This window comes from Bubalus kerabau, chromosome 1 (genome assembly GCF_029407905.1).
Source record: "Bubalus kerabau isolate K-KA32 ecotype Philippines breed swamp buffalo chromosome 1, PCC_UOA_SB_1v2, whole genome shotgun sequence".
In the NCBI taxonomy this organism is placed as follows: Eukaryota; Metazoa; Chordata; class Mammalia; order Artiodactyla; family Bovidae; genus Bubalus; species Bubalus kerabau.
Window position 1 is genome coordinate 161,242,274 of NC_073624.1, and position 15,937 is coordinate 161,258,210.

General features: G+C 42.1%; 1 protein-coding gene across 4 annotated transcripts in view; it reads left to right on the forward strand.

Moving 5' to 3' along the window:
- The window catches only part of NRG3 (neuregulin 3), a 1,228,440-nt gene that overhangs the window by 1,197,753 nt on the left and 14,750 nt on the right, over positions 1–15,937 (forward strand). The window lies entirely within an intron of this gene.

The following is a 15,937-nucleotide window of genomic DNA, read 5'->3' on the forward strand; positions in this document are numbered from 1 at the left end:
AATTGATGCTTTTGAACTGTGGTGTTGGATAAGACTCTTGACAGTCCCTTGGACTGCAAGGAGATCCAACCAGTCCATCCTAAAGGAAATCAGCCCTAAACATTCATTGGAAGGAGTAATGTTCAAGCTGAAACTCCAATATTTTGGCCACCTGAGGCAAAGAACTGACTGATTGGAAAAGATCCTGATGCTGGGAAAGATTGAAGGCAGGAGGAGAAGGGAACGACAGAGGATGAGAAGGTTGGATGGCATCACCGACTCTATAGACATGAGTTTGAGTAAGCTGGTGATGGACAGGGAGGCCTGGCGTGCTGTAGTCCATGGTGTCGCAAAGAGTCGGTACACATTCTATAGACAGAATGAGGTCCATAGCAAAAGGCAAGAACAACCTTGGGAGAAGCACACTCCACAGACAGTGTGGGCCGCCTTAGAAAGTGAGAGGCCCAGATATGGCATGGTTAGTTTCTATGCGCTGGGTAATTTCACAGACTAATGACTAGGGGGATTTTTCCAACTATTTTAGGAAAGGAGTGGGGATTTCTAGGAATTGGACCACTGCCTACTTTTTTGTCTTCTTTGGTTACCCTCTGAACTGTCTTGGCACCAGTGGGATGTCAGTTAGCATGCTAATCTATTACAATGAGCATAAAATGAGGCTCAAGTTCTACTGGAAGTCAGATCTTCTGCCACCTTGGACCTAGTTGGTTCTAACCAGTTTTTGTCATGTCCTATGACTGTATTATCCTTTTAAGGGCTATGCCCTGCCCCCTTCCCTCCTGTTTCATTAGGATAACACATTTGAAGGGATCCACAGTCTGAAAGGCTACACAGAAGCTGGGAGTTCAGGCAGAGAATAGGTGAGAGGAAGGCAACTAAGGACCTTGAAAGAGTGCAAGGTGTACTGCGAAAACCTGTGCATGCTAGCCACAGCATTCTATGCATTGTCGGCTGGGCTCAAGGGACTTCTGAGCAGATCACTTTAACAAGACTAGACTAACATGAACAAGTTGCTTTCCCAAAGGCACATATCAATTTCCATTCTAGAAAAAAAAGATGGGTCACTACCAACTTTGTTACACCTTTGTCAAGATTTCTTTTGCTAATTTAATAGGAGAAAATTGTATTCTTTAATTAAATTTCACTGTTTGAGAGGGTAATGTAATCTCTGCATATATTTCTAGTCAGATTTCCTCTTTGGTGAATTATATGCTGATACCCTCATTCATAATTTTATTATAAGAATCAAATAACAGTTTGACAGCAATTTTTCATGCCATATGTTAGGGGAGAAAATAGTAATAGAGAATATATATCATTAATCCCTTAAAAAGAAATTGAAATGTTTAAGAACATCGCTTTTTTACAATGCTATGCTTAAGATATATAAGAAGCATATAGGACATCTGAGCAGTTGGTCAAATAAGTAATCCTAGGGAAAGAAATAACTTGTCATAGGGCTAAGAAAAGTCTGCATGCATATTAAAATGCAAATGTATCAAAGAAAATTCGGAAAAGCATTTTTCTTCTGTAGGTCTACATTTTTTCCTTTGGACAAGAGCTACGAGGAAATAGCAGTGTCAATGATAATAACAAAAATGATAAATAAAATAATAATAATCATAGCAAATAACGTGTACTGGGTACAGACATAGAATCATGCTAAGTAATACAAATGCATAATCTTATTTAGTCCTAACAGCAGCTCCTTAAGAGTTTACACCCACAATGTGCAGAAGAGGAATCTAGGACTCAAAGCTTGAGTCAGGCAGCTAGCGAGTAGCTGAGAACCAAACCCACATCTCCAAAGCTCAGTGGTTCTCAATAAGGGGCACTGTTGCCCCCATGGAAATTTTGGCAAAGTTGAGAAACACTTCGGGTGTTACAACTTGAGAGGGAAGTGCACAGGCATCTATGACAAGACAGTGCTGACAAATATCCTAATGCTTGGGGTAGTCTTCCATGACAGAAAATGATCTTTCCTAAATGTCAAGAGTGGTGAAGAAGTCCAGAGTCCAAGGTCAAGCTGCACCGAAAGCCTAGCCCTGAAGTTCTATCACAGCCTCACCACTGCGGGCATTCCTTTCTACTGCGTGGACGGACACAGGTAACCCAGGCACACTGCAATCCTTAGGAGGGAAAATTTCTTACTTTGCTTACCATATCAGGCAAATTTGTCTTTATTTTATCTTGGAGCCCAGGTTAACTACTTGATATTCTTTGCAAATTGTAATGTTTAACAAATGAATTGACTGTGTCTGGCATTCCCTTGAGTTCATTAAACATTCATGGGGAAGGGTTTCACTTTACAGTCATTGAACAAGATGTGAAACACCACTCCAGTGAAGCAGCATGATATCCTGGCAACACAAGACTCAGAAGCTGCAGAACTAGACCTGGGGGTACCTTGGAAGCACTCAGCCCCATGCCATCATTTACAAAGGGAGCACTTGTGACTCAGAGAGATGATCTGACCTCATTCCCTGCGTCCCTGGTGAGAGAGAAAGAGACAGAACTGGGATTGGAGTTAAAACGTCCAGACCAGTCAAGGGAGTGAAACTTCTCAGCACCTAGTCCAGGGATTAGAAACAGAAGTCATCAAAAGAGAGAAGATCTATCCTTCTCTCTTAAAATCAAGAAAAAACTATACATTAGTGAAAAGTAAAGGAACAAAGAAGACCCCTTCCCATAGATTTTCAATTCCCATCTTAGGAAAGACAAGTTTGTGGAGATAACATTCAGTGAGAAAGAACTGGAAGACAATATTTGCATGCTAAAGGAGAATAATAAAAATTTAAACCCTTGATAATTGGTATTGATAACTGGAAGAGAGAAGCATTTATTCTGTTTTGATAATTGGTAGAGAGAGTCTACCAATATTTTCTGGATAATTTTTTGATGATTGGTAGAGAGAGGCATTTATTCTGTAATGCATTTTGAACACTTTTCCATACTGGGCACTACACAGAGAGCTTAAACAGGCGAGATTGAACATGATTTCCAGGAGCTCTTGCCAAAGCCTTTGACTGTGTGGATCACAATAAACTGTGGGATGGGAATACCAGACCACCTGACCTGCCTCTTGAGAAATGTGTATGCAGTTCAGGAAGCAACAGTTAAACTGGACATGGAACAACAGACTACTTCCAAATAGGAAAAGGAGTATGTCAAGGCTGTATATTGTTACCCTGCTTATTTAACTCATATGCAGAGTACATCATGAGAAATGCTGGGCTGGAGGAAGCACAAGCTGGAATTGAGATTGTTGGGAGAAGTATCAATAACCTCAGATGAGGTTATGCAGATGATACCACCCTTGTGGCAGAAAGTGAAGAAGAACTAAAGAGCCTCTTGATGAAAGTGAAAGAGGAGAGTGAGAAAGTTGGCTTAAAGCTCGACCTTCAGAAAACTAAGATCATGGCATCCAGTCCCATCACTTCATGGCAAATAGATGGAGAAACAGTGGAAACAGTGGCTGACTTTATTTTTTGGGGCTCCAGAATCACTTCAGATGGTGATTGCAACCATTAAATTAAAAGACGCTTACTCCTTAGAAGGAAAGTTATGACCAAACTAGATAGCATATTGAAAAGCAGAGATATTACTTTGTCAACAAAGGTCCATCTAGTCAAGGCTATGGTTTTTCCAGTAGTCATGTATGGATGTGAGAGTTGCACTATAAAGAAAGCTGAGCGCCAAAGAATTGATGCTTTTGAACTGTGGTGTTGGAGAAGACTCTTGAGAGTCTGTCCCTTGGACTGCAAGGAGATCCAACCAGTCCATCCTAAAGTAGATCAGTCCTGGGTGTTCATTGGAAGGACTGATGTTGAAGCTCAAACTCCAATACTTTGGCCACCTCATGAGAAGAGCTGACTCATTTGAAAAGACCCTGATTCTGGAAAAGATTGAGGGCAGAAGGAGAAGGGGACGACAGAGGATGAAATGGTTGGATGGCATCACTGACTCAATGAACATGAGTTTGGGTCAACTCCGGGAGTTGGTGATGGACAGGGAGGCCTGCTGTGCTACAGTTCATGGATTTGCAGAGTCGGGACGACTAAATGACTGAAATGACTGACATGGGCTAGTGGTAGAAACAAATATGTAAGCATTACCTTTTTAAATAATGTGGATACATTAAGTCAAATTACTATCAAGTAATGGAAAAGGGCATCTAAAATTGAATATGGGAATCTGCAAAGCCTTCCCTGAAGTAGGTGACGTTTACACTGAGTCTTGAGACTGAGTTGAAGTGCATCAGATAGTTTGATAGGAGCTGGTCAGAAGAGGTGATTTCTTTGCATTGTGAATTGAAGCTAATTGTCAACAGTTCTAGTATAAAACCTGATCTCTTATTTTAAATATCAAATTCAAAGTTACAGATTTGCTGTCGATTCTTAATATTCACCTGTGGATTCAAATATGTATTAAACATTTCATAAGGACCAGGGATATAATGGTGACCGAAAATGACAGTGTTCCTGCTTTCAAGGAGCTTACTGATGACTGTCGGTGATAGATTTTAATCGAAGAATGCCACAAACAAATGTGCCAAGGCCTACGGCCAATAGTGAACTGAGCTATGAGAACTTACAGAAGGCAGAAGCGGGAGATAGCCTGGCGGGAGGAAGATCTAAGCGCTCTCTGAGAAGAGGGGAGCGTGCTCAGTTCCCCTGGTTGGAGCAGGCGCCTGGATGAGGCGAGATGGTGGAGGGTGGGGGACGGGGGTCGGGAGGTGCACTCGCTGTGCCGGGTGTCTGGAATGATGTCTAGCTCTGTTATTCCTCTTCAGTGGAATGTGTTAACGTCTGACAGCAGTTATTGCAGTTCTTCCAGCTTTGGTGCATGGTGCGAACATTCTTAAAATAACCACAACTGTTGAGTTGTTTTTAATTACTCATATTTAGAGATCCAGATGAAACCCTGCTCTAAAACACGTCATAACCACTCAGTCTCACCATCTTCTGGGCTCACAAGTCAGGTTTGCAATAAAGAACTTTTTGATACAGACCTAGATGAGCTCAGAGCAAGGTGGAGACAAGACCTTGAAAACCGTAGAAACCATTTAACAATACGCTCCTTCCTGTCTTTATTGCCTGGGATCCCAGACCAGGCGATTATCAACGCTGTCAACATTGCTTTCCAACACAGACACAGCTTTCACTTAACCTTCTGACTCCGCCTACTTGAAGGGGACAGATCTGGAAACAGCGTATCTTCCTCGGCTTTTGATATGCTTCTACTTCATCTGACAGGTCTGTCGATTTCAGGGCACCACTAACAGCGTGCTAGGAGCAAGACAGGTGATGGTGCGAACATCGGCAGGCATCCTCAGCACCCGGCAGCATCTCCACAAGGAGGGCTTTCAGAGAAGCCCGTCAGGATGGGTGCTTCCCCTTGAAATACGGTACTGCCTGGGGTCTAAGTGGGCTTCTGAAAGAAAAGCAGTTGAGTTCATGCTGAAAGGATCAGTGAATGGTCTGTCCCATCTTCTCTTTCATGATTAGAGACATTTTGTACATTTGTACAAATGGAGTTTTAACAAAGCATGTTTATATACACAGGAAGTCAAGATCTAAGTACAGGGAAAAAACATAGAATCAACTGCCGTATTTTGTAACATTGTATAGAAATGTTAAGGTGAGAGAGCCAAGCAGGCCGCTGGCCTGGGCACTTGAACTTCACTGGGAATGCCATCAGATGAAGGAGATAAAATTTTGCCCATTTTAACTCCTCGCAGGGAGGAACTGTACACATTTTGGAAGGAACCATAACAAATGCTGTAGGCACAAGTATAAAATGTCAAAGGCGATCATCCTGGTCAGTTAAGCTCCCCTTAAGGAGAGTTTGTGCAGACTCTTGTTGACTGAGTGGGTTTTACACCTTCCCTACAGCTGAGCTACTCCGGAAACTAAAATAAAAATGAATACTGCCTTTGTCTCTAAATTACTATTATTATTATTATTATTATTGATGTGTATATTTTGCTTAAGTTAAAAAAAAATTAAGTGGAGTTTATTTTTTAGGACGGTTTTAGATGTACTGAAAAGTTGCAAAGTTAGTAGAGAAATTTCCAATATACGCTGTACCCCGGTTCCCTTATTACTAACATTGTACATTGATATGGGACATTTGTTCAATTAATGAACTCATACTATGTATGTTATTATCTCAAATCCATGGTTATTCAGAAGTCCTTAGTTTTTACTTAATTGCTGCTTCTGCTCCAAGGCCCGATGCAGGAACCATATTGCATTTACTTGTGATCTCTTTAGCTTCCTCTTGGCTGTAACGGTTTGTCAAAGTTCTCTTATTTTAATGAGGCTGATAGTTTTTAAGTCAAGTATTTTTTAGGATGCTCCTTTCTCTACTGGAATATTTTCAATGTCTTTCTCAAGATTAGATTGGCGTTATGGGGTTTTGTGAGAAAGACAATAAGGTACAGTGCCAATTTCTTCGCAGCCTATCAAAAGTGCATCCTATCAGTATGATTTGTCACTTAAAAAATATTTCTTTATTTATTTGGCTGTTCCAGGTCTTAGTGATGACACGCAGGATCTTTCACTGTGGTATGTGGGCTTGGGCTCAGTAATCAAGCTTGCAGGCTTAGCTGCCCCGTTATGTGGAATCTCAGTTCCCTGACCAGGGATCGAACCTGCATCCCCTGCATTGGAAGGTGGATTCCCAACCACTGGACCACCAGTGAAGTCCCAATTTGTCACTGTTGATGATTTCTTTTGTCATATGCAGTGGTAAATGTCAGACATTTCCACTGTGATGTTAATCCTTCTTGCCCCTCACTTTCTACAGAGTTCTGTTTGGAAGGCAGCAATCATGTGTAGCCTATATTTAAGGAGTGGAAAGCTATGCTCACCCTTGTGAAGGCAGAGTAGCCACATAAATTATTTGGGACTCTACTGCAAACGGTTTGTCTTTTCACCTTCAATCATTTCTTGAGGGAAATGATCTTCCTGTGGGTGAGATCAGGCTCTGGTCGAGTCTCTTTTCACTGAAAAGTAGACAGTTCATAATGGAGAGCACTCTGCACGCATTTCCGAATGGTTATTTTCTCCTTCTCTCATCAGAAATATGAGATTTTTTTTTTTTTGGTTCTTTGTTGTGAGAATCTGGTTTAGTCCTGGAGGTTGAACTCATGAAAGTGTGAGAGCAGTCCCTAACTGCAGCCCTCAGATAATTTTTACTTTCCCTCTAGTCCACATGCAAGTTTCCAAAAGTTATTAAAATTGCCACTTAAGTGTCCCTACCCAGTAGTTTCTGGCAGATTCTCCCACAGGTAAGCTTATTACTAATCAGAGTTCTTGGCTTCCCTTGCTCACCCCCTGAAGGGGAGGGGACAGGGGTGAACTGGTTCCTCACATGGGGCAAGTATGGGGTGGGTCCAGGGGTCAGGCTAGAAGGATGACTTAGGTGGACACTGGGTGGTGCTGTATTCAGGGATCATGCCTAGTATCCTTCTATTATCCTGGGCATCTCAGAAGCAGCAGTTGGGTTTTTGGTATTTTTCTATGTGGTTCCTAATTTGCTCCAACTGTGCAGTGTTGTTGTTAAGTAGCTCAGTTGTGTCTGACTCTTTGCAACCCCATGGCCTGCAGCACACCATGTCCTTCACTATCTCCCAGAGTTTACCTAAACTCATATCCATTGAGTCAACGATACTATCCAAATATTTCATCCTCTGTCTCCCTCTTACCCTCCTGCCTTCAATCTTTCCAGCATCAGGGTCTTTTCCAATGAGTCAGTTCTTCCCTTCAAGTGGCTTAAGTATTAGAACTTCAGCAACAGACCTTCCAATGAATCTTCAGGGTTGATTTCCTTTAGGATTGACTGGTTTGATCGGCTTCCTGTCCAAGGACTCTCAAGAGTCTTCTCCAGTACCACAGTTCATAAACATCAATTCTTCAGTGCTCAGCCTTCTTTGTGGTCCATCTCTCACATTGGTACGTGACTACTGGAAAAAGCATAGCTTTGATTATATGGACCTTTGTTGGCAAAGTGATATCTCTGCTTTTTCATACACTGTCTAGTTTTGTCATAGATTTTCTTCCAAGAAACAAGTGTCTTTTAATTTCATGGCTGCTGTCACCATCCACAGTGATTTTGAAGCCCAAGAAAATAAAATCTGTCACTCTTTCCATTTCCCCCCCATCTATTTGCCATGAAGAGATAGGACCAGATGCCATGATCTTAGTTTTTTGAATGTTGAGTTTTAAGCCAGCCTTTTCACTCTCCTCTTTCACCTTCATCAAAAGGCTCTTTAGTTCTTCTTTGCTTTCTGCCATAAGGGTGGGGTCCTCTGCATATCTGAGGTTATTGATATTTCTCTTGGCAATCTTGATTCCAGCTTGTGATCATCCAGCCTGGCATTTCACATGATGTACTCTCTACATATGTTAAATAAGCAAGGTGACAACATACAACCTTGACATACTCCTTTCCCAATTTGGAACCAGTCTGTTGTTCCATATCCAGTTCTAACTGTTTCTTCTTGACTCAAAAACAGGTTTCTCAGGAGGCAGGTCAGGTGGTCTGGTATTACTATCTCTTTAAGAATTATCCACAGCTGTGATTTACACAGTCAAAGGCTTTAGCATAGTCAGTGAAGCAGAAATAGATGTGTTTCTGGAATCCATTTGCTTTTTCAAATGGATGTTGGCCATTTGATCTCTGGTTTCTCTGCCTTTTCTAAATCCAGCTTGTACGTCTGGAAGTTGTTGGTTCACGTAGATTGAAGCCTAGCCTGAAGGATTTTGAGTGTGACCTTGTTAGCATGTGAAATGAGTGCAATTGTGAGGTAGTTTGAATATTCTTTGGCATTGCCCTTTGAGAATTGAATGAAAACTGACCTTTTCCAGTCCTGTGACCACTGCTGAGTTTTCCAAATTTGCTGGCATATTGAGTGTAGCACTTTCAAAGCATCTTCTTTTAGGATTTGAAATAGCTCAACTGGAATTCCATCATCTCCACTAGCTTTGTTTGTATTAATGCTTCCTAAGACCCATTCAACTTTATACTCCAAGATGTGTGACTCTAGGTGAGTGACCACACCATTGTGGTTATCTGGGTCATTAAGACCTTTTTGTACAGTTCTTCTGTGTATTCTTGCCACTGCTTCTTTACCTCTTCTGCTTCTGTTAGGTCCTTACTATTTCTGTCCTTTATTGTGCTCTTTTCACATCAAATGTTCCCTTGGCATCTCTAATTTTCTTGAAGAGATCTCCAGTCTTTCCCATTCTATTGTTCTCCTCAATTTCTTTGTATTGTTCACTTAAGAAGGCTTTCTTATGTTTCCTTGCTATTTGGAACTCGGCATTCAGATGGGTATATCTTCCCCTCCGCCCTTTTTTTTTTTCATTTTTTACCTTTCACTTCTCTTCTTTCCTTAGCTATTTGTAAGTCCTCCTCAGGCAACCATTTTGCCTTGATGCATTTCTTTTCCTTGGCAATGGTTTTGGTTACCGTCTCTTGTACAGTGTTATGGACCTTTGTCCATAGTTTTTTGGGCACTCTAGATCTAATTCCTTCAATCTATTTGTCATTTCTACTGTATAATCATAAGGATTTGATTTACGTTATACCTGAATGGCCTAATGGTTTTCCTTACCTTCTTCAATTTGTCTGAATTTCACAATAAGGAGTTCATGATTTGAGCCACAGTTAGCTCCCAGTCTTGTTTTTGCTGACAATATAGAGCTTCTCCATTTTCAGCTGCAAGGAATATAATCAATCTGATTTTGGTATTGACCATCTGTGATGTCCATGTGTAGAGTCATCTCGTGTCGTTGCAAGAGAGTGTTTGCTATGATCTGTGAGTTCTCTTGGGAAAACTGTTAGCCTTTGTCCTGCTTCATTTTGTGCTCTAAGGCCAAACTTGCCTGTTATTCCAGGTATCTCTTGACTTCCTACTTTTTCATTCCAGTCCCCTATGATGAAAAGAACATCTTTTTTGGTTTTAGTTCTAGAAGGTCTCGTGGGTCTTCATAGAGCTGTTCAGTTTCAGCTTCTTCAGCATTAGTGGTTGGGCCATAGACTTGGATTACTGGGATTATGAATGGTTTGCCTTGGAAATGAATCAAGATCATTCTGTCGTTTTTGAGATCGTGCCCAGGTACTGCATTTCAGATAGTTTTTTTGTCTATGAGGGCTACTACTTTTCTTCTACAGGATTCTTGTTCACAGTTGTAGATGAAATGGTAATCTGTATTAAATTCACCCATTCTGGTCCATTTTAATTCACTGATTTCTAAAATGTCAGTGTTCACTCTTGCCATCTCCTGTTTGACCACTTCCAATTTACCTTGATTGTTGGACCTAACAGCCCAGGTTCCTATGCAATATGGAACTTTATTTCCATATTGGACTGGACTTTATTTTCACCACCAGACACATTCACAACTGGTCATCACTTCTGCTGTGGTTCAGCCTCTTCATTCTTTTTGGAGCTATTTCTCTGCTCTTCTCCAGTAGCATATTGGACACCTACTAACGTGGTGTGTGTGTGTGTGTGTGTGTGTGTGTGTGTTGGGGAGGTTCATCTTTCAGTGTCGTATCTTTTTGCCTTTTCATACTGTTTATGAGGTTTCAAGGTATGAAGGCTGAAGTGGTTTGCATGTATGTAGTTATTTTTAGTCCCTTTTAGATTCTTTGTGTTTTGTTGCTGGAGGAGATGTTTGTCCAGGTTCAAACACTTCAGCAAGGTGTCCCAGGACCCAGCCAGTCTTATTTCCTGCCTTGAGTGATTCTACAGCTCTTTTTCTTAAGGGTTAAGAGACTGAAGGTCTCCTCTGAAACTTCTTCTTGTTGGAAAGGGGCCACAGACCCTTGTCTACCTGAGAGGCATATGATTCCTTTGCTGACTGTTCCAAAGACCTCTAGGGGCCTGGGATACCCTCCACTAGAATGGGTTGAATTCTCTGAGACATCATGACCCTTACTTGAAACTGTTGGAGCCTAGAAGATAGAAGCTTAATGAAAAGGTTAAACAAACAAGGGACAAGAAGGAGAATAACAACAGCCACTAAACAGCCTAGATGATGTCGGCTGCTCTGTTGACCAGACAGTGGAGGCAATATCATCCTTGCCAAAGTTGTGAAGCCATTCTGCTTGGGGGTATACTTCCTTTGTTTGGATGCGCACAAGACAGCTTGTGGTATTTTAGTTCCCTGATCAGGGATTAAATCCCAGGGCCATGGCAGTAGAAGCATGGAGTTCTTTCCACTGGACCACCAAGGGATTCCCTTTATTTCCTTAATGTTAACTTCTACCTGTCCTGTAGCATTGGTCCAGGTGCAGGAAGTGTTAGGTATTACACAAGTTCGACCTTGTTCTGCCAGAAGATAATCTAGGGCTAGATGACTGTCAAGAACCACAGTAGTCAAAAGAAGCAAGAGAGGTCTTAAGTCCTGTCAAGGCCTGCTCTGTCTATTTCATCATATAACCAAGCTGTATGGTGAGATTTTTCAGTGTCATTTCATGACAGGAAAAGCCTTCCCTTGGAGCTGCCAGAGTATCACCAGCCCTGCCCTGCTAAGATCCTTCCTAGTGCTCTTTGGGTCTGGTGGTGAGCCAGAGTGATCCTGTTATAGATAATTCCTCTAGCCCTAGAGTGCACTCTATGAAGTGGACATTATCAATCCATTTATAGGCCATGCTGATAAATGGGTTTTCTTGCCATTCTTCCCTAGTTAGCAGAGCTAGTAATACAGACAGTCGATAGGAGGAGCTTTTCTGCGGTGGAGTATTTCCCTTAACCCAAGCACAAAGAACTACTTCCCTGGCAAGAGGGGCTGAGCAAAGCAGAACACAGCAGCAAGAATGGCACAGAGAAGTTAAGCCAGCGTTCTTCATAGCTGTAGATGGTGCCTGTCTTTGGGGTGGGCTTATCTCAGATTTGTCACTGGCTCATGGACGGGTTGTTCTGCTTATGTAACCGTCCTGGTCTTTGGAGGTAAAAGCTTTAGGTTGGACAAATGTACCCAACTGTCAATAGATATCCCTTGCAGTTTGATGCAGCTGGAGTTGCTTCGATTCCCTTATAGGGGCCCTTCCATTTTGGCAATAATTGGTCTTCAGGGGACCCCTTTTTCTCAGGTTTTAAGGAGGACTTGGTCCTCATGGTTAATTTGTGAAGAAACTGTCCCCTTCCATTGTATTTTTAGTGGGAGCTGGCTGTGCCTTGTGGGCACAGTCCTGGATTGCTTTTGAACTTGCCCTCAATTAATAATGTATCTCGGGTCTGTCTCACCTCATCATCTAGAAGAATGTCAGTAGAAAGAAAAGGATAGATAACTGCAAATGGGCTAAGCCTCAGATCACTCCTGAGGGCTACCTGGACCTGGAGGAGTGCTATAGAAAGCTAGTTGTTCCAGGGTTCATGATTCTCTTGGCAGAGCTTTGCTAAGGTTTTCTTTAATGTATGGTTGATTTTCTCTACCTTCCCTGAAGACTAGGGGTGCAAGAGGTATGGAGCTTGTTGGCTATTCCTAGGGCCACAGTAAGCTCATGTGTAATTCTGGCCATAAAAGAGAGTCCATTATCCCTCTGCAGGGACTTTGGAAATCCACACTAAGGGGTTCTGTCTTTCAAAAGGAACTTACAGACTTCAATAGGCTTTTCAGAACAGGTGCGGAAAGCTTCAACCCAAACTGTGAAAGTAATAGCAAATGCCAGAAGCTACTCATATCCTAATTGTGGGGGCATTTGGATGAAATCTAACTGCCCAGTCTTTTCCTGGGTATTCCCCTTGGTATTGAATTGGCCTGAGTAATGAAGAGGGGATTAGATGGTTCTGTGAGTTATAACAGGCACATAAATCATAGAAAGCATTTCTTGTATTCAGTTCAGTCACTCAGTCATGTCCAACTCTTTGTGACCCCATGAATCAGAGCATGCCAGGCCTGCCTGTCCATCACCAACTCCCAGAGTTCACGCAAACTCATGTCCATCGAGTCGGTGATGCCATCCAGCCATCTCATCCTCTATCATCCCCTTTTCCTCCTGCCCCCGATCCCTCCCAGCATCAGAGTCTTTTCCAATGAATCAACTCTTCACACGAGGTGGCCAAAGTACTGGAGTTTCAGCTTTAGCATCATTCCTTCCAAAGAACACTCAGGGCTGATCTCCTTTAGAATGGACTAGTTGGATCTCCTTGTAGTCCAAGGGACTCTCAAGAGTCTTCTCCAACACCACAGTTCAAAAGCATCAATTCTTCGGCACTCAGCTTTCTTCATAGTCCAACTCTAACATCCATACATGACCACTGGAAAAACCATAGCCTGACTAGACGGACCTTTGTTGGCAAAGTAATGTCTCTGCTTTTCAATATGCTATCTAGGGTGATCATAACTTTCCTTCCAAGGAGTAAGTGTCTTTTAATTTCATGGCTGCAGTCACCATCTGCAGTGATTTTGGAGCCCCCAAAATAAAGTCTGACACTGTTTCCCCTGTTTCCCCATTTATTTGCCATGAAGTGATGGGACCAGATGCCATGATCTTCGTTTTTGAATGTTGAGCTTTAAGCCAACTTTTTCACTCTCCACTTTCACTTTCATCAAGAGGCTTTTTAGTTCCTCTTCACTTTCTGCCATAAGGGTGGTGTCATCTGCATATCTGAGGTTATTTGGTATTTCTCCCAGAAATCTTGATTCCAGCTTGTGCTTCTTCCAGCCCAGCATTTCTCATGATGTACTCTGCATATAAGTTAAATAAGCAGGGTGACAATATACAGCCTTGATGTACTCCTTTTCCTATTTGGAGCCAGTCTGTTGTTCCATGTCCAGTTCTAACTGTTGCTTCCTGACCTGCATACAGATTTCTCAAGAGGCAGGTCAGGTGGTCTGGTATTCCCATCTCTTTCAGGATTTTCCACAGTTTATTGTGATCCACACAGTCAAAGGCTTTGGCATAGTCAATAAAGCAGAAGTAGATGTTTTTCTGGAACTCTCTTGCTTTTTCAATGATCCAGCAGACGTATTACTGTTCTTTTAATCCCCTTTCCTAAAATAGTCTTTGACATCAAGCCCCATAGTACATGCCTCCTATAGTGGGTGGCGTCGTGTAAGCTCTTAGTGAGTTTTCATCACTGGGCCTCAGGGGTCAGAATGTTATCCTTCTTTCTATAAAGGATAGAAGTCTGTGTTTCGCTTCTCGCAGCCCCATTTCTCAGCATTTTTCTTTTCCTGTGGGGAATACGGGGGAAGGCTAGGGAGGTCAGGGGGCCAATCACTAGAGCCATACCTTGTTCAGGTTCCTGAAGTTGGGCTGCCTTTTTGCAGTCTGTGATCAGCTTTGGTGTTTCCTTGGCTCACATTAGGTCCAACCCTAATGGCCCCTACAGTTGATGACTGCTACCTGGGTCAGGAGTTGCACTGCTTCTAAAAGATCCAGAATAAAATCTATATGTTTTATGAGAGAATTTATATCAGTCAAGCTTTCTCTTTCCTTCCAAATGGTGGCATGAACATATAGTACATGGAATTCATATTAGAGTCAGCAAAAATATTTAACTTTGTATCCTTCCCTAATTGAAAGCTCTCATTAATGCAGCTAGCTTAGCCTTTTAGGCTGATGTCTGACCAGTGTTCTTGGCCTCTTTAATCAATAGAAATTGATAAGAGGCCAGAGGAGATTGAGACAGTGTTTTATGAGGATTTGTGCTACCACAGGAGGGAGTGAAAACAAGTGACAGGTTCCCTTGCTTGCACCCTGAGGTGGGGTGAGCTGGTTCCATACATGGGGTAAGGGTAGGGAGTGGGTCCTGGGGTGAGCTTAGGTGCTCTGCCCATCCCCTTGGTGGGGCTTGTGCAAGGATCATGCGTGGTATCCTGCTTTTATTCTGGATGTCTCAGAAGTGGAAGTTGGGTTTTGGCATTTTATATCTTATTCATAATTTGCCCCAACTGCCCATGCATGCAGTTATATTTAGTCCCTTAGGTTGTTTGTGTTGTTGCATCACCTCAAGCAACAGGCAGTGAAGGATCCCATGTCCAGCCTGTCTTAAGCTGATCTTGACTGATTCTCTGTATTCATTTCTCTCTCCAGATTTTGGAATTCTGTTTTGCCCTGTACTCTGATGGATATAAGAATAGGCATTGATTTTGTGTGTTCAGCTTTTTTTTTTCTTTCTTATTTTAAGGACAGGAATGATGATTTTTAAGCTAGTTGTCAGAACTGAAAAACGGAATCTGTCTATAAATTCATTTGAACCAATATATATGGAATATTAGTTTGAATGATTGCCAAGTTATTAGGTTTTTGTGTTCCCTCTTGTCTCAACCAACCTTGGATAGGGATACCAGCAATTTAAACCTGCATCTTAGGTTACATGCAGCCACTGAAATGAAAATGATTCTCAAAAAAGCTACAAGAGAAAGAGCCACAATGATAAATTTTGGAGGCAAATTTGTGTTAATGGACCAAAATAGTATCATTGGAAGCAATGATATTGTATAGTATAACAATAATCTAAGCATCTGAAAGAAAAGATTTAAAACTTAATATCTATTATGAATGTTATGTGGAGAAGGCAATGGCAAGCCACTCCAGTACTCTTGCCTGGAAAATCCCATGGATGGAGAAGCCTCGTAAGCTGCAGTCCATGGGGTCGCTACAAGTCGGACGCGACTGAGCGACTTCACTTTCACACAATGGAGAAGGAAATGGCAACCCACTCCAGTGTTCTTGCCTGGAGAATCCCAGGGACGGTGGAGCCTTGTGGGCTGCCGTCTATGGGGTCGCACAGAGTTGGACACAACTGACGCAACTTAGCAGCAGCAGGAATGTTATGAATAAGGAGAACAAGTAAGAGGTTGATTCCATTCGAGCCTTTTTTTGCCAGATTTTGAATAAGGCCCTCTAGCTCTCATGATCAAAAGTCTCAGTCAAGGCAGAGGCTCTGAACTAACAGACCCAAACTTGAATTAGG